Source organism: Pygocentrus nattereri, chromosome 8 (genome assembly GCF_015220715.1).
Source record: "Pygocentrus nattereri isolate fPygNat1 chromosome 8, fPygNat1.pri, whole genome shotgun sequence".
Lineage (NCBI taxonomy): Eukaryota > Metazoa > Chordata > Actinopteri > Characiformes > Serrasalmidae > Pygocentrus > Pygocentrus nattereri.
Window position 1 is genome coordinate 46,243,098 of NC_051218.1, and position 23,739 is coordinate 46,266,836.

At 42.2% G+C, this 23,739-nt stretch overlaps 1 protein-coding gene across 3 annotated transcripts in view; it reads left to right on the plus strand.

Annotated features, from left to right (window-relative positions):
- Window positions 1–376: 376 nt before the first annotated feature.
- frmpd3 (FERM and PDZ domain containing 3) overlaps window positions 377–23,739 on the plus strand; it is a 174,416-nt gene continuing 151,053 nt past the window's right edge. For 2 of the 3 annotated variants that reach the window (XM_037540657.1, XM_037540659.1), the window contains exons 1-2: window positions 390–492; window positions 5,932–6,385. The gene's annotated coding sequence lies outside the window, so the exon portion shown is untranslated. Of the gene's footprint in view, window positions 493–5,100; window positions 5,138–5,931; window positions 6,386–23,739 lie in introns of all 3 variants that reach the window. The other variant, XM_037540658.1, reaches the window with a different exon arrangement.

A 23,739-nucleotide genomic window follows, 5' to 3' on the forward strand; every position in this document is an offset into this window, starting at 1 on the left:
CTTGACAGGTGGGACGCAAGCCTTTTAGCTGCTTCACCAGTCTAACGAATAAGCCGAAAGGTGGGGAGGTCGCCTGGTGCTCTTCAGGCTTGCAAAACACAAGCTCACATCACGTTCACTCCTCCAGCCTCTATATGAGGCTATCTGTAAACACGCTCTCCAGAAAGAGTCACCCTGGCAACAATTCACCCAACCTGAGAAGGCAAATCATTGGATTGACAGCAGAGTGGTTTCATTCACTGGGAGAGCTGAGGGAGCTGTTTAGTATGCAGCCCCTTACTCTCTGTAAATGTCCCCAGTCCTTCATCAGCCTGGGCGATATAAGCTGTGTGCCTGGATCTGGCTCAGCCTCCATCTCGCTCACTCTCTGTCGCCCTTCCACTCTCTCACTCAAGCATTCCTTCAAACTCTTCGTGACACTTTGCTAGACTGAACAAAATGTAAAAGTCCTGCTGCAGGAGTGACAGACCAAACCGTCCATGAGCAGTAAAGGTATGTTTCTCAATGATGGTTATAGTCCTTAAAATTACAGTCATTTCATTTCTAATCTTTTTACTGTAATTCAACAGTTTCATTAGATCAAGTGATTATTCTGACGTACAGTAGAGGAGAGCAGGGCACAGGACGTTTTGGTTTTTCTGAAGTGATTTTAAAAATGTTTAAGTTGAAATAATCATGTTTTTATACAAGCAACATAAATTTCTCAAAATTTTTCGCGAAGTGCAATGTTCAAATTTACCCCACTGTGACAGAGAGAGGGCTAGCTGTAACACTTGCTTGATAAGTCTGATGAATTAGTGCAAACAAAGTTCATTTAATCAACTTTTATGTTGTAAGAAACAAAAAAAGAGTAACCCGACTGTACTGCATCGTATGTCATCTATCTATAAGACTAAACTAAATAAATAGATACACACACATTAAATTACAGACTAAAACTACAGATTTACCAACTGATAATGTCAATTTCATCAAAACGCTGACATCTGAAAGATAATCAAATAAGGTAGAACAAGATTCCTGTTCTCAGATATTTTCTCATTTTCTTCTGAAAGTCTGTGTAAACATCTGGAACAAAAAGACAAAGTTGGCTTTATTTGTCTTTGTTTACTAAGGATGCTTTAGTTGTAATGCTGTGTGAGAACTGACCCCGCAGTGCACAGCAGGGGCTGTAAGCTTGTCACAATGCTTCAGAACAGTGCTGTGCTGTAATAAGTCGATTAAGATTATGTAAGGTTGGATTTTGTAATGTAAACAGGTCAGTAACCAAAAAAAAAGTGTTGAAAAAAATGTCCTGAAAACATTTTGCCACAGATTTCTTTAAAACGCTGATGAATCACTCTGAGTTTTGGTGGGAGGCTGTGGCCAGAAGCTCACGCTGGTTGACCCTCTATAACAACATAAAAAGTCTGTGTTAAATTGTGCCCCTGCCTTAGGTTTCTCCCTTATTTCACCATAAAAATAACAATAGCATCTATTAATATGAGTGCAAATGTCTGTAAAATGAAGGTGATCATTTGTTTTTGTCAATTCTTTTTCTGTAAATGAACATTTACAGTGTTAAAATAAAGTATATGTATGTTGTATTTACATGCATTTAACCTTTATGCTCTAAATATATTGAGTGTAAACTTTTTCTATATAATGACAGTAAAAATACTTTTCTCACGATATACTTTATCCCCTTTTCTGATTATTTTATTTTTTTAAAAATGTATTATTAATTATTTCATTTTGGTCCCAGGCTAATAGATGGCACTATGTTGCCCCACATTGCTTGGTCATCATTAGCTCTGTGTCCACTCAAATTAGATTTGCTAAATGTCCACCATGGAAATGGAAATTGTCAGTAAGATTTAGTGAACGAGACAAACCCTATCAGAAAAACTGCTTATTGATACCTGGAAAGTAACGGAAATCGCGTTGGAACTTTTAGTTTTGAAAATTAACACGTGCATTTAGACAGATTTCCCTCACATGCCTCTCATAATAAACAGACAGAATAGAGGAGAGGTTAAGCTGGACTGGACGCTGCCAAGTTCCAGTTCTTATAGAAAGAGAAGTATTTTTTTTTTCACACTAACTTTTAGTAATAAAAATAAAAGTAGTCCTTGAAATGGAAAGTGCTCAATCAGCTCTATCAGCCAGAGAATCTGTCACATAACATTTTTAATAGAAAAAAAAACCCAAAATAAATGAAAATATTATGTGATCAACTAAAATATTTTTATTGCTAAAAGTTCATTTGAAGGAAACAAGTTGCTGGGAAGGAAAAATGCGATGCGATTTATTTATTTATTTTTACACCTTTTTATTTCATTGCTCTGATCACAGAAATCACAGAAGCATAGATTATTACCCTGCAGCTGGGAACAGGTCAGTAATGATAGAAGCAGCTTGCCATGTGTGCAGTGAGCAGGGAGGCTGGATGTACCTGCGAGCGCACTTTGTTGAACAAAACAGACGATTAGAAACATCAAACACAAAAAGATCAAACAACTAAGCTTAAACACTTTAAAACAAACCGACATAACAAAGTGACGAGTAGACCAGACAAACGCTGACAAACAAAGGGCTTGATATGCCTGCAATACAACAGGGAACACCTGGCAGGGACTACAAACAGGTGAAGATCCTAACAGGGAAGGCGGGGAACCAAAACAACAGCACAAGCACACAGTAAGAAACCGACACAGGAACAAAGGGAACACCGTGACACAGCTCTGGTCTCTCAGTGTGTTTAATGCAGTCGCTGCTTGGTTATTTGGCCCAAACCACGAACCAACAATGTTCTTTTTGCAAAATCCACAAACTGCTTGGAGGTTTTCAAGAAAGAGTCGTCTGCAGTGCCGGGTTAGTTACTAATCACTAATGACTGATTACATCACTCAAACAGGAGAAATCCCACTACTCGTTCCTTTACTTCCATGTTTCTCTCTAACGCCCATGCAGAGCTGTTCAACAAAAACCCCGAAAGTCCTTTCATTTGTTTATTGAGAAATAAACAGCCAAACAAGGTAAAGATCATTTTAAAGGCTTGCCGTTGTCTCTGCCTTCAAGTCCCTGCCAGCCTGACTACAATTATGACGAGCTGTAATACTGTTTGAAAACTAGCTACTAGAAAGGGACCAGAGCTGGTGTCTAGAAGAAAAATCTCCAGGAATGAAATGTTGATCGAAATCTTTATGAATGAGATGCTTATCCATCAGTTTTATACTCATATGGTTCGTTTATGCCTCTTCCTGCTCATCTGCTGTGCTCATACTCAGTCATGTAGCACATATGTGCACAAATTAGGCACAAGAGGGAGTTTATATTGTAACTGCGCATTAAATTAATGCAAGTAATGAAATTCTGATAATACTTTATTTTAAGTAGCACATATTGGGGGGTTTATCAGAAACATTTAAATGGTTTATTCACTATGTATTAACATTTCTTTATTATGACTGTATTAGGATGTAATTGGTGGTCTGTTGTGTGATCATGAATAATTGCATTATTAGTTGTAGTAAAGCACAATGAGCACTTTTATCCAGCATGAATTAATCACCTTGGTTCATCTCCTTAGTGAATAATGTGGAAAACTGAATTTCTGTAGGTTGTAGGTAGTGTAAGGTTACTTTACTGCATTAGAACTTATAAGAGTTTATAAATGTCACTAATATTTTACGATGTGGCTTATATTATGAAGTGTTAGACACAGTTATATTCTTTAAAAAGAGCTTAATAAGTTCTCAGTAAGTCAATCAGCATCTGTTCTAAAGCAGAGCCCTATATCATTTATTCGCTATGCATCAACATAATAAATAAACGTTAACGCATCGTGAATAAATCATTTAGAAGCATTATTACATCGTTATTACGCGTTCCGTAAAATGAAGTGCCATCAAAATTGTAAAGCCCTATTCGGATTGGATTAGTTGATCAGCGGTTGTCTGTAAAAAACAAACAAACAAACAAAAAAATACAAATAAAAAAATAAAATGATAAAACTCACACGTCTAGATAAAACAACACAACCACTACAGGCCCGAGTTTTGGGAGTCTGGATGTTTGCATCTCGTGATCATATTGGCTCTATTTATATAAAAAGTTGATGAGATTGTATTAAGAAATGGTTTGATGATTTCGTATCATTTCGACATTCATATCATCTTCCATAAACACGCCATTATATGTTAATGAATGTTTACATCAACAATCATAGACCGGGAGGTCGCCGGTTCGATCCCCAGAGCTGACAGTCCATGACTGAGGTGTCCTTGAGCAAGACACCTAACCCCCAACTGCTCCCTGGGCGCCGTGGATAGGGCTGCCCACCGCTCCGGGCAAGTGTGCTCACTGCCCCCTAGTGTGGGTGGGTGTTTCACTGCACGCGTGGGTTAAATGCGGAGGTCTAATTTCAAAGTGACAAATGGTTGTAAATTCTAATTCTTCTTAAATTCATAAAAGATACATTTACATGATATTAATATGAAATTCTGTGTCATTTTACTGAGAGACATTTTTCAAATCTCCTTTTTTGTTTTGAAAAACTATATCAGTAGTAAAATGCTCCACTTTCTGGACAGCCAGTATAAAAATGACCTCGTTTCATCGCTTTGCTCACTAAGTGCTTCGACACACCATCATAGTGATACAATCATGAATTGAATGATTGTATCATGTTTATGAGTAATTTACTGTCCATGCAGTAAAGTTTCACAGAAAACAACAAACGCTTGAGAAAAAACTCATTAAAATAAAGAAACCCTAAGTAAAGGTGAAATATACCATTAAGTGTGAATTATCTTGGCTGTCCAGAAATGAGACGTTTTACTGAAAATCCGAAAAAAATGTAAAAATAGGTCTTTTCTTTTAAAGAGTATCTCAGTAAAATGAAATGGCAGTCCATAATAAGATCATGTAAAATATATTTACTTCTGTATACTTTGTAAATGTTGATTTAAACATTCATTGACATGCTACTAAGTGTTTATGTAAGATGTTATGAATGTTTTATGTAAACACCCCTCAAATAAAGTTTTACCATATTTATCACTCTTCAAAGTAGCCTGTGATATTGATAGATTATTTTTTGGGGTTTTTCCTCTGCAGATGCTCCCCCAGTGTGAATTTCTACAACCCAGATCAAGTAAGAAGTTCAAAGCTTTCCAAAACATCCACATTTCGCAATTCGGAAAGTGTTTAATGTGGATATGCGCATTAGAAGACTGAATATGAGCAGCAGCTGATAAAAAAACTATTTCTACCTGAAAAAATCCACCCAGTATTGAGGTTAAATGTATCAGATGACCACTGAGGAGAAGAGGGAGAAAAACACAGACACGGTCAATCCAGAAGGAACTGAAGTTCCAGAGAAGCACCAATAAAAATGTAAATTTAATCTCATCCAAAAAAGGGCTACAGTCAGTAACAGTAACATGGTTACAGGTATTTAAACTACAAGAAAAAGCAATGACACTACTGTAACATGGCATTTTGCACTGCATTGCCCCAAACAACGGCCCTAGTTCTTACAGTATTTAATGTATAGTGGAAATATGCTGCCGGCTCCGGTACGTCCCTTATGATTGTGATTGCTTGTCACCATCATAAACACAGGAGGACACGTTGCTCGTGCGCGTGCCTGTGTCTCTATGGTAGTGCAGACACAGAGAATGTAAGCCTGTGGTGATATCAAAGCAATATTACCTCCAATAACTCCACTGTATCTATAGACACGCATGAGCGACGAGGACATCTGCTCAGCTTTCCTGCTCTTCATGTGAGCATGACTAGCACACACTGTCTCTCTGCAGACCCTCCCCTTCACTTCTTCCTCTGATTGATGCCGATGGATGAAGCGTCCCTCCCTCTCTCCATGTATCCTTCATTCCCTCCCTCTCTCCCTCCCTCCCTCCCTATCCTCCCCTCCCCGCTCCCTAGCTCGCTCTCTCTCCCTCTCCCTCTCTCATCTCTGCGCTGCAGCCACACTCGCCGGATCGTGTTGGAAGGAGGAAGGAGGGAAACGCATGCAGGCACTGCGAGGAGGGAAAAAAAAGGGGGGGAAAGTTGCAGCCAGTGGCCGAGCACCAGCGCCTTATCGGCAGGCTCCCACCAGAGATGTAGGAGACTCCGACCCTGTCGCTTCCCACAGCCTGCGAGTCGGTGCGTCTGCTGGGGGCCAGCTGGAATGACCCGGGTGAACAGGAGCACTCTGGAAACCCTCGGTGGGGCTGCCCGCTAGGAGCTGTCTGTGATCCCACCCCCCATAGCCAAGCCACCCATCCACCTGCCCGCCCCAGCGACCACTAAACCCACTCGCCGGCCACCCGAATAGGAGGCTATGATCCCTTGGGCTCTTATCAGCTGATGGATTCTGAAGCAAACGCCAGCCCAGGTAAGACTTCATTACTGGCTCCTGACTCAACAGCTTTAACCTCTAGGGGGGGACCACAATGCTCCGATCAAACAGGGCTGTTCTCCTCTGCGGAGTGCCTCCTGTCCCTCGGCTCTTGTTTAGATCCCAGCCATGCTAAGGGATTAGTCAATGCTTGTTGCTTAACGATGTTGGCACAGCAAAAGCAGATCGAGTTGACTGTAATTAAGTGTTCCTAAATGTGTTTAAACATGCTTAGACAGTCGGATGCCCATTGTGAATTCCGCAAGGGTGCCCAGACAGGGAGACCAGCAAGTTCAGAGAGAGAAGTCATGCTCCCTCTCAGCCTTAAGCTTAATTACAAAAGGGTAGATCTCGGCAAAGATCTGCTCATCCAAAACTAGCGAGTGAAAAATGTTCCCTGTTTCTTTGTGTCGTGAAAGTCTCCTTTTCAGTAAATGCAACTTGGACCTGAAATCGATAAGCAGTTCCGAAGAAGGGATAGAAGGATTTTAAGTTGGGAATGGGCTAAGGTTCAGCAAGGGATGGAGGGGGGGGCTACAGGTTCAGTGCCAGGTCTGGTCTTTACAATCATCCATGTCTCTTTTCTTGAATTCACTGTCAAAGCAAAGAGCCACAAATGATTCATCAGGTCTTTGGGTATTGAAAACCAGAGGCCATTCAGGTGCATGCGTCACACTAGGCTGTTGTCAGGTATGTCGCTACTGGGGAAATTCTGCCATGCCTCACATCTAATGTAGATTAATAATGCACTTCATGAAAGGGTGAAGTGCTCAGTTATTTGTTGATGGAATGGGATGCAAAGGAGGGCATGATTGAGCATTCAGCTTCCTTCCCTGTTGGAGTTCATAGCTTGGAGTTGTCTGAATGTTGTCTCTCTTTTTTGTGTTAATGTTCAGTGCATTCAGTTTTGTAGCTCACCATTCAAGGCTGTTTGTTTCCTATGAACAATCCACCATGGCCAGTCCTGTTTTATTAAACTTGTAAGAGCTTCTTGAGACCTTACCACCATGTAGCTGGTCATCAGGATGAATGACACTCGGGAAAGTTGAGATAGAGTGGTGCCCTTGTGCCTCCAAGCTTGTTCTCCAATCTAAACCAATGTCATCCATCCACACATTATGGTCATTCTCGACTAAAAAGGATAAGTATGGCAGCAGAAGGCAGTTCCAAAGGGTATTTAAGAGTCTAAAACTGCATACTTGGTCATTCTGAGGTGAAGGGGATCCAAAAGAGATTAGCTGTCCAACACGGTTGGCTAGAAGATGCATCACTAAGGTATGGAGTGGGACCCAAACATGGTAACTGCTTTAAAAGGGACACTGAAGTCTTTGGTGATACCCACAGCAGAGAAATGTATTATTGAGATGAGGGATGTTTCTGAGAGGCCTTTCGTTTCCAGAGCTACCCAGGTAGCATCCGGCTACATTCTGAAGAAAGTGATGTGGAGACAATGGGCTTGCCTTGATGCTTTTTCTTGGTCCACCAGGAGATGGGGCCTAAGAGATAGCTATCAGCCCTGACACATTCTCTGTGCTGATTGGGTGCTACATGGCCTAAGGGAGGTCAGAGACTAGGCTAAAAATAGTGGCATGACTTCAGCCTTTCAGCTTAATATGCCAAAGGAGTCAGATGAAGAATGAACACAAGAAAGAAAGGCCTTTTATTGCCTAAACGGGCTTCGTGAAACTGATGTTGTGTACGGATATGCCATGAATTCTAGGAGAGTAGCCACTCATTATAGTCTACAGTAGTGCCTGATGACCAACAGCTAAAAGGAAACTCCCTGGACTGGCTTTAAGATTGAGCTCACACTGCGAAGGCGCCAGAGAAAACAACATAAAGAATGAGCGAGTCGTTCTGTGCGCCGCCATGTCAACTAGAAAACCCTAGACAGCCATATCAAGAGAGGCAGGCGATTTTTGCCATGTGGTGTTGTTGCGCTCCAGTCAATTGCAGGCTCAAGTTGATGCAAATGCAGTAAAGGCGGTTGGCACAGGCAAGCTGCACTGCAGTGGCATATAAAAACCCATTATAAAAGCACGCCCACGCTAGATTAAACTATCCAATTAAGCCAATTACAGTGGAGGGGCATTTAAACAAGGCAACAAGGCCTGCATCGCCACCATCCTCTAGGACCCTTCAGCCTTGTGGTTAACCGCTGCTATTCCATGTCGCTGCTGATAATCATCTGCACAGCAGACCTGCTGCTTTCCTTCTCGATCCACCTCTTTCCTACATAAAAAGCTGTTTGCTCTGTCTTTGGACATTTCAGCAGAAAGTTACACGCATGCTATTTTCAGAACTTGATGAAAAGGATTCTTCACAAACACTTTAACCAACATAGGTTCATAAATGGTCTCTGACTTGAACCAGTATGGGACATATAGATATAGGTTATGCGAAGGTTCTTTAAGTTTTAAATAGATTTTGCACACGTTTACATTTGAAAAATGGTTCTGTGGACTCTCTGCAGCCCTGTAGTGGCCATTTCAGTGATGAAAGGGAAATGGACTTTTTGTTTTTTAATTAATTTGAAGAAACAAAAGATTTTCCCTGTAACTCTGTTATCAGATGAACTACGACACTGTGTATGGAATATTGTGACACAGTGACGTGTGAACAGGCAGAGATGACAACATCCAAAAACTGCACATTTAAACACAATAACAACACATTTATACATGTTGAGCTGCTTGCTCACCTATAAAGATGGACATCCAGTTTGTATCTGGCATTAAATCATATCTATTTACTTATCACTGCTGTCCAAAGAAAAACAAGTATCTCCAAAATAATAAGTTCACAGGAGAAAGTAAAAACACTTAGTTTTCAATATAAGAAAATTGAAAAGAGATTTTATTCCAAGTGATTTTGGAGCATTTCTATTAGTCCATTCTTCATGAAATTTGCATATAGCGTAAAGCATAGCTGGCGTATTGAAATGATATATAAAAATAAAACAAAAATGGAGATGGTTAAAATAAATTACACAGTTTAACTGAGGGAGTGCGTGGTTGGTTGGTGTAGTGGGTCACACCTCTGCCTTCTACGCTGTAGACTGGGGTTCAATCCCCTCCCTGGGTGAGCTCCCTACACTACCCCAATAAGAGTCCTTGGGCAAGACTCCCAACACCACCTTCACCTGCCTGTGTAAAATGACCAAACTGTAAGTCACTCTGGATCAGAGCATCAGCCAAATGTAAATGAGCTGCAAAACATATGGAAATAGATGTTATGGCTACTGAGAAAGTTCTTCGAGGTGCCAAAAGTGGTTCCTCTACATCAGGTGTTCATAGTTTGGTGACTTTACTGCTCAAACACACCTACAAAACATGGCAATTAACTGAGCTGAGGTGAATCAGGTATTCCAGTATGGAAATCATCAAGCTGTGCTGGACGCTACCTCTCCAGATACCCTGATCTATGGCATCAAAGAACACTGGCAAACCAGAAACAGATCCACCAAGCGGCTTCTTCCATATCTCGTGATTTATGTGATTACTGAACAACGTGAAGGTTGATACAAGCTCAGCTTCACAACCCAATCCTTTAATCTGTAAGCTTTTCACTCTGTTACTGAATTCGATGCATATTATTCGAGCTGCTATGTAGTTATGTGAGTCAGGAGAGCCATAACGCTCCAACAGGTGCTTAGAGGATTTAATCACAACTCTAAATAGTAACCAAACTGGACTCGGTGGTCGAAATGCTGAAGCATGTTCTGGGCATTTCGCCACAGGTTACCACGCTGGTTGCAGAACCCCATGGAGATGCTGTTTCGATGCTAGCGGCTCATGACAAACTCAGCCATGTCCATCTGGTAGCGAGCCCCTCTGGCTATCATTATATGATGGACTGTCTGACTACATCACGCTTCTTAGTGGGTTTTTTTGTGGGTTTTTTTTTGAGTGATTTCCATTTAGTTCCCATGGAAACCCTTAGCAACTCATAGCAGGATAGATGAAAACACAGATACTGTGCTGAGAGAAGAAGCTCAGGATGAGAGTCCACCTACTCACTGCCAGAGCACTACAGCTCTCACCAGAGGCAAAGAGCAGCCACTCGCAGCGCACCACCGCCACACATGCTCCCTTGTGCGGCTCCCTCGTCCAGGCCGCTGTTCGGCTTAGCTGCTTACTCGCTCTAATCCACACCCTCGCCCGCTCCCATCGCGCTATCTCCCTCATCTCCAACTCTCTGGCAGCAGGGTCACCTCTTCCTCGAGGCTGCATATCACACAGTGTGAGTCTCTAAAGATGAGTTTTTATGAGAAAAACACATTTCGCAGCTTTCAGCATTCGCCCAGGCAGGGTGGAATAGGTTATAAATAATGCTGTGTAAATATTGTCTTTGCATATGCTAATTCAGTTCCCATTTAAAAGAAGCACTTGGTTTAAAAAAAAAAAAAAAGGATTTGGTTTAAGGTGAATATCCCGTTGGGATGCTTGAAATGGCAAAATGTGGAGGTCAAGGTCTGTATTTGAAATTCCGTTGAATTATACAGCCTGTTGGGGTTATTAGGCAAGACTGTGAATTCACAATTATGCTAATGGTTTAAAGCTAAACTTGAGAAAGTTTCTAGCTAAATGGATTACAACCATCTCCGCTACTCCCCATATTGATTCATTAGAGCAGTAATTGCTCTCAGCGTGACATTTTCTCATGATTCTCATGATTTCACGTTCTCTTCTGCAGTTCGCTGCCATTCGGCAAGGACTGTTTGAGGTTGAGGAACTGAGAGAAATAGAGTGGTGGTGGCCATGCTGGGGAAGCACTCGAGAGCGCACTCAAACCCAAAGTGTGCTCGAGGGGAACTTGAGGGTCCAATAATAAAGGCTTCTTTTGATGTCAGCGTTCTCCAAGACCTGAGGAACCGTCCATTTATAACCCGACCGAATGCACGGTTCATACCACAGCCGAGTGTCAAGAGCTCACTCAGACCCTGTTTGCTGCTTGTTACTCTAACAATGGGGCCACACGATATGAAATGGATTTCATCTCTCAACCCATGAAGATGTGCAAAAATATCGCCAAGAGCCATAAAGCTAATTAGACTATTAACTATAGCACCCTTAACGACCCTGCCTCAATCACCATCACTCTCAGCCTAAGACTGCTCAGAGTTGAGCCCGTGAGGCATGATGACTCACCTCCACACATTTGCATGTACAGTCGCCGCGAGTGTGTACACGGATCAGCTTCCTACGGCAAAATTAACAAGCCAAACAGACGCCACTCCCGCTAATCTAAAGTGTTATAAAGCGCTAATCGTATATGAATATGCATGCCAGACCATATGTTACGGGTGTTGCATAACAGACGGAGTTCAGAACCGTTCCGTTTGTCACTACTGCCAAATTCGTTGGGGCTTCTTCCCAAAACAGGCATCACTGTGATCACTAAGCTTGGACGATAATTTACATTCAGCTACGAAGTATCACATCTGAGTGTTTGTAACCATATAGCGGGCATTTTTCCCTGAGGGTATTATAATTACTATACAATTACCAACGGGGTTGGCATCTACTTTCACACCAGCCCTTTACTGTAGGGCAGTGCTCTTATAGCTTACATAAGATCATCAATGACAACCTACATAAACTTTTTTAATGAATTCTTTGGGTGAAATGATGACATACGTGGCAAAAACTTTGTAAAGACTTTGTAGATTATTGTATATCACAATGACATAATACTGATGATATTACACAGTCTCAATCCTAGAAATGATCGAATGAAACCAGATTAGGACCCTCGGGTGCTCCTTCATTTTGCATGATGTGACCATTTGGTTCGCCCCAAAGCTAAAACACCTTCCCTCATACCGGCAAGCATCATATTATCAACGTTATATCAAGGTGACACTGAGCTACAATGTCTGTGTGGTTTCACCATGGACAGTGTCACGACAAACTAATGTTAATGTCATTTATCTGACACTGATGTTATGTGAGCTTGACATTAAAGAAGTACTTATGACAAATGATGCCTGTTGGAATGAGATTCAAGTACAGGGAGATTCAAAAAGATTCATCTGATTTCTAAACAATTGATTTCACTGTAAATCATCACAGATCAGTGCAGTGAGCTGTAAACGGTGTAAATGAGCATAAAGTTTATTATGTAGTTCTACAAGGTCTCAGTCTGAACCTCCTCCAGCTGGACGGACGACATCAACGCCACAGTCAGACTCATCCCAGACTGGACTGAGCGTGTCGGGCGTCGCCGCTCTCACGGCTCTTTCAGTGGGATTTCGGAGATCATCCAGTGCTGTGGAACCAGCGCCGAACGCTCTGAGCTGCTGGAGCTTCACTGCTGATGAAAATCCCGCTGCTCAGTTCTGACGGATTCACTCTTATTGACGTGGAGAACGCAGAACGTTCTGCTCAGGGGTCTCGGCTCCTCTCAGGCTGAAGGAGCCGGTCAGAAGCTCTATGACCCCCTCTTACAGTTGGAGTGTGATTGGTTCCTCGGCGCCTCACGGTGGTAAAAATATGGTGCTTTGAAATCGGATCAATCTTTTTCAATCACGCTGTACTTATATAAGACTTTCTCATGAAGGGCTTAGTGTAAAGTGTAAAGTGTTGCCAATATTACTTAATTTATAATAACTATATTCCACAGAATGAAGTACCAGAAAAAAGTACCATGCAGGTAAATTTTTCATTCAACAAGGAACAAACAATATAAATGTGCCCAAAGGTACAATAACAGTCTTAAGGTCTAACGGGTTTTTTCTCAGGTGAAAGATACATACTTGTAGTTTTTCATGACCTAATGTTTTAAAACAGAACAATGAAATAAAAAGTCTGGAGTCAGGACCGAGAGTGTTGAGTCAACACAACTTAATTATGCATAATTGCAGTGGAACGTGGTGCAATACGTGCCCTGACTAAGGACGTACCATTGAGGTTCCCAGCCCAGTGACAGTTCATGTGCATGTAGCACTGTTACTATCCAAGCTCTTTCATTTCTACTCACTACTGGGGAGAAGATCTCATGAACCACACTGTCTTCGTTCCCTTTGAATGCACTGAAGATCTACACTGTGGAGTGATGTTTTTTGAGATACACATGGATTAGATTGATATTGGGATGCCTAGGGATCACAAAGGGACAAACAGCTGAAGGGGGCCAAATGCAAAAAAAGAAAAAAGGGCAAAGGATCTAGGCTAAGCAAGTTCTACTCTCCATGTACTGAAATCCAGACTCAGCTAAATCTTTAATCAGTTTTTCACAAGATAAAAAAGGAAGGATGTGGGGAAAAAACATATAGACATATTTATTTAATATTTCAGCAGAATTTAATGGATTTCTCCTTTTACCCCTCCGTCTGTCTGAAGGCTTGGCTGTCTACAGTCCTTCATCCGGGAGACTGTAGTTGGTTTTTAGAGAATACACAAAGCAATAAAGAAATACAACGAATAAACGGAATAAATCAAATAACTCCGCTGAGAAACTTTCTAAGATTTCTAAGAAACGCCATCATATGCAAAAATGTAGCAGCCAAGAGCTCGAGGCTGTCCTACTGATGATCAAACTCCATCCTGCACAGTTTTGTCTCTGGGCCTTTCTAACTCAGACTAATGATGCTGTGATTACAGACGGTACAGCACAACTGGCACGGCTTAGTAACCTGGATGGATTTACATGTGACAGACGAGATGATCGTGATTTGAGTTCTTTTAGGAATTAGATAAAGAAGCTGCTGCACTAATCAAGGTCTGTAAGCCAAGTTCCTTGAATCATCTTTCTGTCTCACAAACCGGCAAAGAAAAACAAACAAAATCCTGTAGTGATGATGGTTAATAGCTATACACCAATCAGGCGGAGCATCATGACCACCTCCTTGTTTCTACACTCACTGTCCACTTCATCAGCTCCACTTACTGTATAGCTGCTCTCTGTAGTTCTACAGTTACAGACTGTAGTCCATCTGTTTCTCTGATACTCTGTTACCCTGTTCTTCAGTGGTCAGGACCCCCATGGACCCTCACAGAGCAGGTGCTGTTTGGGTGGTGGGTCATTCTCAGCACTGCAGTAACACTGACGCGTTGGTGGTGGTGTTTTAGTGTGTGTTGTGCTGGTTTGAGTGGATCAGACACAGCAGTGCTGCTGGAGTTATTAAACACCTCAGTGTCACTGCTGGACTGAGAAACGTCCACCCACAGTGTTTAACAACTCCAGCAACTCTGCTGTGTCTGATCCACTCATACCAGCACAACATTACCTTATAAATGTTTAACGTTCAAACACAATAAAAACACTTTCAGACAAATCTTGCTGACAAATCTATACTATACTATACTACACTATACCAATAAGGGTCCTTGGGCAAGACTCCTAACACCACCTTGGCCCCCCCCTGTGTAAAATGATCAAGTTGTAAGTCGCTCTGGATAAGAGCGTCAGCCAAATGCCATAAATGTAAATGTAAAATCTTATTCGATGTGGAGCATCCGGTTTGCCTCCGAAGGGACCTCCAAAAGCGTTTTCTAGTCACTGTGAAAAAGAGTAAAGCTAGAATTGAATCTGACTGGTTCCAGATTCTGGAAAAATCTGAAAAAAGAGAGCAGCATCTATAAAAACCATCGGTGCCCTTGTGACTAACTCCTTATAAGGCCAACAAAGACCAGTTACGGACAAGCTGTTTCAGGGGTAGAGTCAATAGCACTTTAAGAGAATTGTGGGACCGTGTCGTGTGATTGCTGAGAAATCCAGCCCAGAAGGATTCACTTAGACAGGCTATTTATGCTGCTGCTCACGTACCGCTTTGGAGCCAGCGAGCACCATGTTCTCAGACTTCATTTAGCTGAGTACAGCAATTAGTCTATTGACATTCAGAATCCAAAAATACATGATTCCAAAATAGACGTTCCATACGCACGCAGCCTGCATCACCGTGCTACGTCTTCCGTTTGATAGATGGCGCCCCATCACTGATTGAACGAAATGTAATTATTTCCATCCACAAAGACCTCAGACGCCTCTGGAACTCATGCAATGTCACATTCTGGATTTGTTTACCTTCAGAGCTAGACATGTGGTCATGAATGCTGCAGACCTGCGGCGTTGTGATCTCAGGGAAACATTCGGCCCCAGTGCAGTGCACGTCAGACAGCTGCGGGAATGCAGTGGTGACTTATCACACCAGAGTCTTCCACGCTGCCATTAGGAAGAAAAGAATCCCAACATCTATGAGGGGGGCATTGCATGACACTGCATTAAGCGCACATCTTGATTTATGGGAGTTCCTGTTTGCGCCTGGCGAACGTGTGCGTGTCAATTTATTTCCTGCCTTATCGCAGCTGCTGTCTCTGATCCCCGATGATTCCCGTTGTGACTTTGGTCCTGTGGCATCATTTGTATGGTTCAGTCTTAAGAGTTTCCATGTGCAAATCTGGCCTGCTGCACACCGCCATCTGTCAATGCCTTTACTTCAGGGCCTTCCGCTGAGCCTCTACCTCCATTTACTCTTCAAGCTCTCTTAATGTTTGACAGCCCAGTTTGAGATCCCTGCTCAGGGCCAGAGACACAGTCTGGACTTATTTTGAGCTGTTTTGAGAGATGCTTGACAGGGCTTTTGAGATTCAAACATGAATGCAATGATTCCGTGTGAATTATATATCCAATTCACCTAGAAAGAGACAATATGGGTCCAATTCCAGTCTGAAATCCAGGGCAACAGCCTCAAATCTTCTGGGGAGGCTTTACATCCGATGTGGGAATATTGTATTCAGCCCTAATAGTATTAGTGAGGTCAGGTACTGATGTTGGATGATTGGTTCTGGATCACAAACGCCACTCATACTCATCAAATTGCCTTCGATTATGCTCCACAACTCCAGATAATGTAGTTCTGCTGCTTAGAAGGCCAACAGTACCCCAGTAGCCAATGCTTGGCTTTAGGGCATGGTGAGCTGCAGCAGAGCTTCAGTCTGGAGATTATAACTGTGTGTGCAGTTGAGCTCTAGTCTTGGGCAAAGGATACACTGGAAGGGTTAGGAGGGTTAACTATATACTTTTGTGTATGTCAGAGAGCACTCTTCGTTTATTTAAATTCTAGTCGAATGGCTATATAATATTATAAGCAAGTTATTCTTTTTCAAGGGATATTTTCAAGCAATTTGCTTATAAGATAATGCACTTGCTCAAGAAAGGGACATGTCAATGGAAAATAGGTAAAAAAACAAACAAACAAGAAAAACATGAGTTTCCAAAACTGGAGTTAACTCCAAAAAAAACTAGGAAAGCCCAAAACTGTCAGCATCTGACCAACAGTTCTCAAATCTTTCATCGCTGAGAGATGAAAACTAAACTCCTTCCAACTCCAGCTGTCAAGACACTGTTACTGAGAGAAGAGACAGCAAAAACAATGAAAGTGCTGGTATTTTTAGAACAGGGGTCGCGACCCAAATGCTAAGAAGAGCCATTTAATCTTTTCCACAAAGATCAAACCACCTTGAAATCCACAACATTGTATATCCATTTTACCCTGTTGGCTATACTACACTACTAGGTTTAGACTAAAAATACAATATAAACAAAAGACTGACTTTGCTCCGCTGTAAGCTTTAGATCAGCTATAGCTGCTTTTCCCACATCTCCAGCAGGAATCTTTTCAGCAAGAGTAGAAGAGTTTCCTGGAAAACGTCTCTCAGCATTTGAGCTTTTTTAGTGTTTGACAGTTTCTCATTGCAGATTAAACGTATCAGGAAACCAGCTGGAGTGATTATACATGCAAATAAGTCCATTTGTGTCTAAATGCCTTAGCTAAATGAGACTGTTATCTGTGTTGCTATGGTAACCAGCAGTCTGCGCTGATCTTCAGGGTTAAAAGGTGAATTAGCAGTTTTACGTTAAATCAAATCACGTTTGTCACATCACATTTCCACAGGAGGAAAGTGAGTGAAAACCAGCGTTTAAGACCTTTTACTGTTAAACTGTGTTGAAGGATCAGCAGAGCTTTATTTTACTGTTGAGGAGGATTATTTTATTATTACCTGCTGATCTGATTCAGCTGTGGAGCCACGACAGGCCAGTAAAAGCTGCTCTGGAGCCGTGTGGTGCCGACCCCTGTCTTAGAGCATCCGACTGGCCATCCCAGATCTCAGACCTCAGCATTACTAGATTACAAGCAGAAAGTCTGAACTCTGTGCTAAAATATCCATGAAGAATTCTCAATAAACAGAAAAAGAACAGTTTTCGGGAGGTATCGAACCATTAAATTACTTGGAGGTTATTTACACTTGCACATTTACAGATATTTACAGAGCTGTAAAGAACCATCCGCTGAAAAAGTCCTCAGCAAATGAAATTGAGTTCTTGTGTATTGTCACCCCAAAGAACCCCTTTGGTCCTGTTACTTCTCAGAGCTGCACAAAGGGAGTTGTTACATGACAAACACACCTTAAATATGCTCATCAGTAAAACACTGCAGTGCAGAATATAATCACACAGTCCATCACTCCTTCTCTGCCTCTTCGCTTCATTTAATATCTCCTTTCATCGAGTTATAGCGATGCAAGGTCATCGACTCCTTAGTCACAAAATATGGGCACTGGGGCATACATGCTTCTCTCTTCCCCATCAGCTGTAATTGCATCATTCAAGTCTCGAGCACCAGAAACTGAGCACTGTACTTTTTCCGTGGGCTTTCATGTCAGTAGTGGAGTTCTCCTATTTATACTGCAGAAAGCTCTGCTACTTGATTTTAAAAGAAACAAAATCTCAAGCACCTAACTCACAGAGAGAGAGAGAGAGAGAGAGAGAGAGAGAGAGAGAGAGAGAGAGAGAGAGAGACAGAAGAGGGAGAGAGAGAGAGAGAGAGAGAGAGAGAGAGAGACAGAAGAGGGAGAGAGAGAGAGAGAGAGAGAGAGAGAGAGAGACAGAAGAGGGAGAGAGAGAAAGAGAGAGAAGAGAGAGAAGAGGGAGAAGAAGAGAGAGAGAGAGAGAGAGAAGAGAGAGAGAGAAGAGAGAGAGAGAAAAGGAAGAGAGAGAGGAAGAGAGAGAGAGAGAGACAGAAGAGGGAGAGAGAGAGAGAGAGAGAGAGAGAGAAGAGGGAGAGAGAGAAAGAGAGAGAAGAGAAAGAGAGAAAAGGAAGAGAGAGAGAGAGAAGAGAGAGAGAGACAGAGAGAGAGAGAGAGAGAAGAGAGAGAGAGAAGAGAGAGAGAGAAGATAAGAGAGAGAGAGAGGAAGAGAGGAGAAGAGAGAGAGAGAGAGAAGAGAGAGAGAGAGGAAGAGAGAGAGAGAGAGAGAGAGAGTGAAAGAAAGAAAGAAAAAGAGCAACTCAACTGTTCATCTATCCCACCCAGAAACTCACCAAATCACATCTCCTACACTCTAAGAAAAAAGGCATGAAACTGTCACTGGGTCAGTTCCCCTCCTGTCTCTGGGGTGGTTCCCTCAAAGCTCCATCTCAGTACCTTCAGTCAGGGAACATAACTGAACCATGATCCACTGAAATGATGTTCTAAGCTGTCCTGACTCCACACACCCCGCCTCGCCTCGCCTCGCCTCGCCTCCAGGCTTTTACTCTACTGTCCTGTTTTAAAACATTCGTTGTGAAAAGGTGCGTAAATGTATTTTCCACTGGGAGAAACTTACATAAGGTACACAATTGGACCTTTAAACCAGTGTTGTGCCTTTGAGGGAATGTTTACATTGTTTGTACCTTGATCACTGGAAAATGTACCGGCAAAGTACCTTTATGTCTAACAATGTAAAACACTGTATTTAACATGGTCGTGATATATTTTAACATTTTCCAAATGAACCCCTGGAAAACATGAGGTATAATGTTACATAAATAATTTCCAGACTTGAGGTTCTTCAGACCTTAAAGAGTTCTTCACACTGACATCTCCGTTTCACAAAACCTCTGAAAGGTTCTTTAGAGACGTAAAAGTGGCAGTAAAAGCTCTCTTGTTTTAAAGGGTATATCTACATGTCCATCAGAATGTCAGTATATATGTTTGTAGAACAAAAAGACCAAAAATATCAACTCTTCCACGAACCATGGACCTGCAACGAAACCACAAGTCATCAAAAAGTGATCAGACTTCCAGCTGACTTGAGAACTGAACTGGCTCTCGCGCGGCACAGTCAGCTGAGAAGAGAGTTACTAGAGTTCAATTCCCAGCAATAACAGATCCATCTGGGGTTTGGAGTCTGGAAAAATTGGCCATGTTCTCAATTGGTGGGAAGCATCTTTCTCCCTGTCACTTCAGAGCTGTGCTAGGCTGTCTGGGCTTTGTGAGATCACACATACAGACATGGTCAGTCATGTTTTCCCCAAGTTTGTTCAGCTATTTGACAACAAGGTTTGGACAGAGCTTAAGAAAAGCTGTGACTGGCTGCACGTCAGGAAGGAAGAATAGGTGGCTACTGTAACAGAGGGGTCTAGATACCAAGTAGAAAGGAACTTAATCCAACATCTCGGTTATAATCTTTCCCTGCCTCACTTTATTTTAAGGAAATCACATGGGGGCGGGGTGTTAAGGTCTAATTCTATCATTCAATAAAGCCCAAATTAGACATTTGAAAATGTTAATTCACTGGGCATTATGACCTGTATTAGAACTTATTAGGAGTTTTGATATGTGAAAATCATAATAATAGTTAATAATGAGCAATAAATACTTTGCTAAGACCTTATTATGCAAATTACTGAGCATGAATAAATCATTCATTCATTCATTGTCTAAGCCGCTTCTCCGTCAGGGTCACGGGGGGGTGCTGGAGCCCATCCCAGCGGTCATTGGGCGAAAGGCAGGATACACCCTGGACAGGTCGCCAGTCCATCGCAGGGCAGACAGACAGACATACACAATCACACGCTCACACACACACACACACACACACACACACACACACACACACACTCACACCCAGGGGCAATTCAGCTCGTCCAAACAGCCTGACTGCATGTCTTTGGACTGTGGGAGGAAACCGGAGAACCCGGAGGAAACCCACGCAGACACGGGGAGAACATGCACACTCCACACAGAGAGGACCCCGGTCACCAATGAATAAATCAATTAAAATTAATTAACCTGTAGTCAATGTGATATGTATTTTTGCATATATGTATCTGTGTTTATTTATTGCTGCCGCAAAACCTCATTTCTCCATTTTTCTATTAGTGCAACGATGAATGCACTAAAAGAAACGGCCCAAAAAGAAAAGTCTGGTTCCACTGACTTCATTAAAATTAAAGAATGTTTTGGCTGGAGGTTAGAGAACCCGCCCTGTAACTGGAAGGTCGCTGGTTCGATCCCCAGAGCGGACAGTACATGACTGAAGTGTCCCTGAGCAAAACACCTAACCCCCAACTGCTCCCTTGGCACCGTGGACTGGGCTGCCCACTGCTCTGGGCACGTGTGCTCACTGCCCCCTAGTGTGCATGCATGTGGTGTTTCACTGCATGGAGGGGTTAAATGCGGAGGTGAAATTTCCCCGTTGTGGGACTAATAAGGGTCTCTTAATCTTAATCTTATGATGTGCCTGTGTATGTGTACATGCACTCACTTTAAAGTATAACTGACTTATTAACCTCTAATTAGATTTATAGTAATACGCTCCAGAAGTCACTTGATGCCACCTAGAAATGTAGAACTAACTGACTTTCCATGATCATTAAAGCCTGTGGAATTCGTCTCACACTGATTTTGTGTGTATATGAGCAAAGTGTGTGATCCTGGATTAGTTACAGTATCACGCTCATCTAGTGGAAGAGTGCCTCAGATCGCACCACAGGAACTTTGCTAGAATCCCTACAAAACAAACAAGAAAGGAATGTTTCTATTGAATATGTCTTTATATAAAAGCTCAATGGGAGCATGGAGAAATATATTTTCTGGATTTTTGGAAGATCCAATGTGACTCAGCAGCTCAAGATTGTAACGTCAATCAACCACTTTTAGGCAAAACTGGTGTTTTACATCTTGAAAGTCTGAAGATTAGCTACTGCAGCTGTAAATTAGAACTTTCAAGCATGACTCATTTTGTAATGAAGAAGAGATGACATTCGCTGGAAAATGAGTTATTTGAGAAGTGCCTGGCAAAAACCTTTACTACCCACGTCTGAAAGCTTTTAAAGTAGTCCTAGTCACAGGATTACGCATATCAACTAATGTCTCTATAAAGCGCTTGGAAATGTCAATGAATCACCCGGTGAAAATTACCATTACACATTAGTGTAGCACCGTGGAAACAGTGGCGCCGATTGAGCTGGACTTTTTTATTCATTGCTTCACACGGCCTCCGTGTCAGAGCACATACTCAACATTTATGAATACTTGAGGTTTGTGGGTTTGAGCACCACCGTCACGTCCACTGAGGGGCTGATCTTAAGCAATGATATCACCTGATATCATCTGTGTCATCAGACGGTCAAAAACCATATAATCATTAACACTTTCCCTGTAGCCTCCAGTCGGGCTTCACTTCACTGTTCTCTCTTGTAGGAACAGTTCTTGTAGACATGGCCTTTAAATCAAAACTGAGAATTGTTATTAGTGCCAAGTCGCATTGCTTCTAAAGCAGCGGATTAAGCACTTTCCTTTATCAGAATCACTGCTGTCAAAGAAAGACTGTCAAGCACGTCGCCAAAAAACCGGCAACCATGAACGAATGTCGAAATGCTGGTTCTGTTGTTTTGCATCCAATTAGCCCGAGGTAACAAATGTTGAGGATAATCTTCATGGTCTTACGCTCACTAAGTTGCTCTGGAACACATAGTACTGTGCGAAAGTCAGAGACCACTTTGATTCATTTCATTTCTAGCCAAAACAGCCTTTAAGTACAAGTAATCATTTTTCAAGAAGGGTCTGGCTGCAGACATGCACTCTCAGCCTGACACGCACTGCCAGCCCATCGATGACGTCAGTGCCGCTCGGCCACCACAGTGTTGTTGTCAGTTTTATGAGGGAAAACAGTGAATCACAGACTGCTGGGCAACAAGAGCCACGCTGAGCACACAGTATATTAACACTGTCACACTCATAATAAGGTAATTAAATATGGAAATGAATGTCGGATTTATTCACAGAATCTCGTTAAAGCCAAGCTGAAGACGATTAGAACCGGTTATCAAAAACTGTAATACTGAATAAAATAGACGGATTCGGGGAGGAGGATCCTAGAAAGTTGCCAGGCAGCAACTTTGAGGAATTACATTTCAACGTTGTGACAATGTGGAGAGCGCCAAGCAGACGACGCTGTGGCACCGAAGCAGGACGGTGTCACAACAGAACTGTGTTTGCAGGGCCGTTAGGAATGAAACCTGATGGCTTTGCTTCCTAGTAGGAATTGGCTTGATGGTTGTCATTAGAAGCCATCAGGAAATGATTAAATTTATGTGGAATCAGCCCCAAAACACCTGTTTAAATAATCAGAATCCTTGACACTGTGATATCAACCCATCAGGAAAACACAGAAGACCATTAGCGATTGCAGAAAACCACCAGGAACCAATAGACACTTTTAACAGGTTCTAAGACTTTTTTCTAAAGGGAGGTACATTGAATCCAACTCTCTAGCCGTGTTATGGGCAAAGCAGCAGCAGCTAAAGGTTCCCGTGCCGTTGGGCGGCTTCTGCCTTTGTGGCACAGAGTGCATGTGCATGTGACGTCACTGGGGCAGAGAGTGCAGGTCTATAGCCAAGCTCCACTGACTTTTCCAGCGGAAACTGCTGTGAAGAGTAGACATGAGATGAATCACTTGTACAAAAAAGGGGAAAGTTGATTAAAAAACAGGAGATTCCAAACTGGAATTTTACAATTTTTGAAAGATTTTGAGATAGATAGATAGATAGATAGATAGATAGATAGATAGATAGATAGATAGATAGATAGATAGATAGATAGATGTGATAAAATCTATAATCTGAGATGAGAGATTCAGGCCAATAATGACTGTACAAGGATTTACAGGTAACTGTGTATAATGACCACAGAATGAATAAATAAATATGTGCATATATTGTACCTAATAAAGTGTCCAGATGTGCAAGATGCGCAATGAGCTATGCAGAAAGTGCAATACGCGCAGCTCGCGTCTATACGTGTAGTGCGCTGTCTATACATGCAGATGGATAGATAAACACAGGATAAGCATGAGATTCAGATTCAGCCCCCCCGTCTCTGCTGGTCTCCCTGGGAAGAGTTGAAGAGCCTGATGGCTCTGGGGACAAAGGACCTCCTGAATCTGTGGGTTGAGCAGCTCTGTGACAGCAACCTGCCACTAAACCTGCTCCTCCTGTCCCTGATGATGGTGTGCAGTGGGTGGCCATCATCCTCCATAATGGAGAGCAGTGTGTGTAGTGTCCTTCTCTCAGCCACCTTGACCAC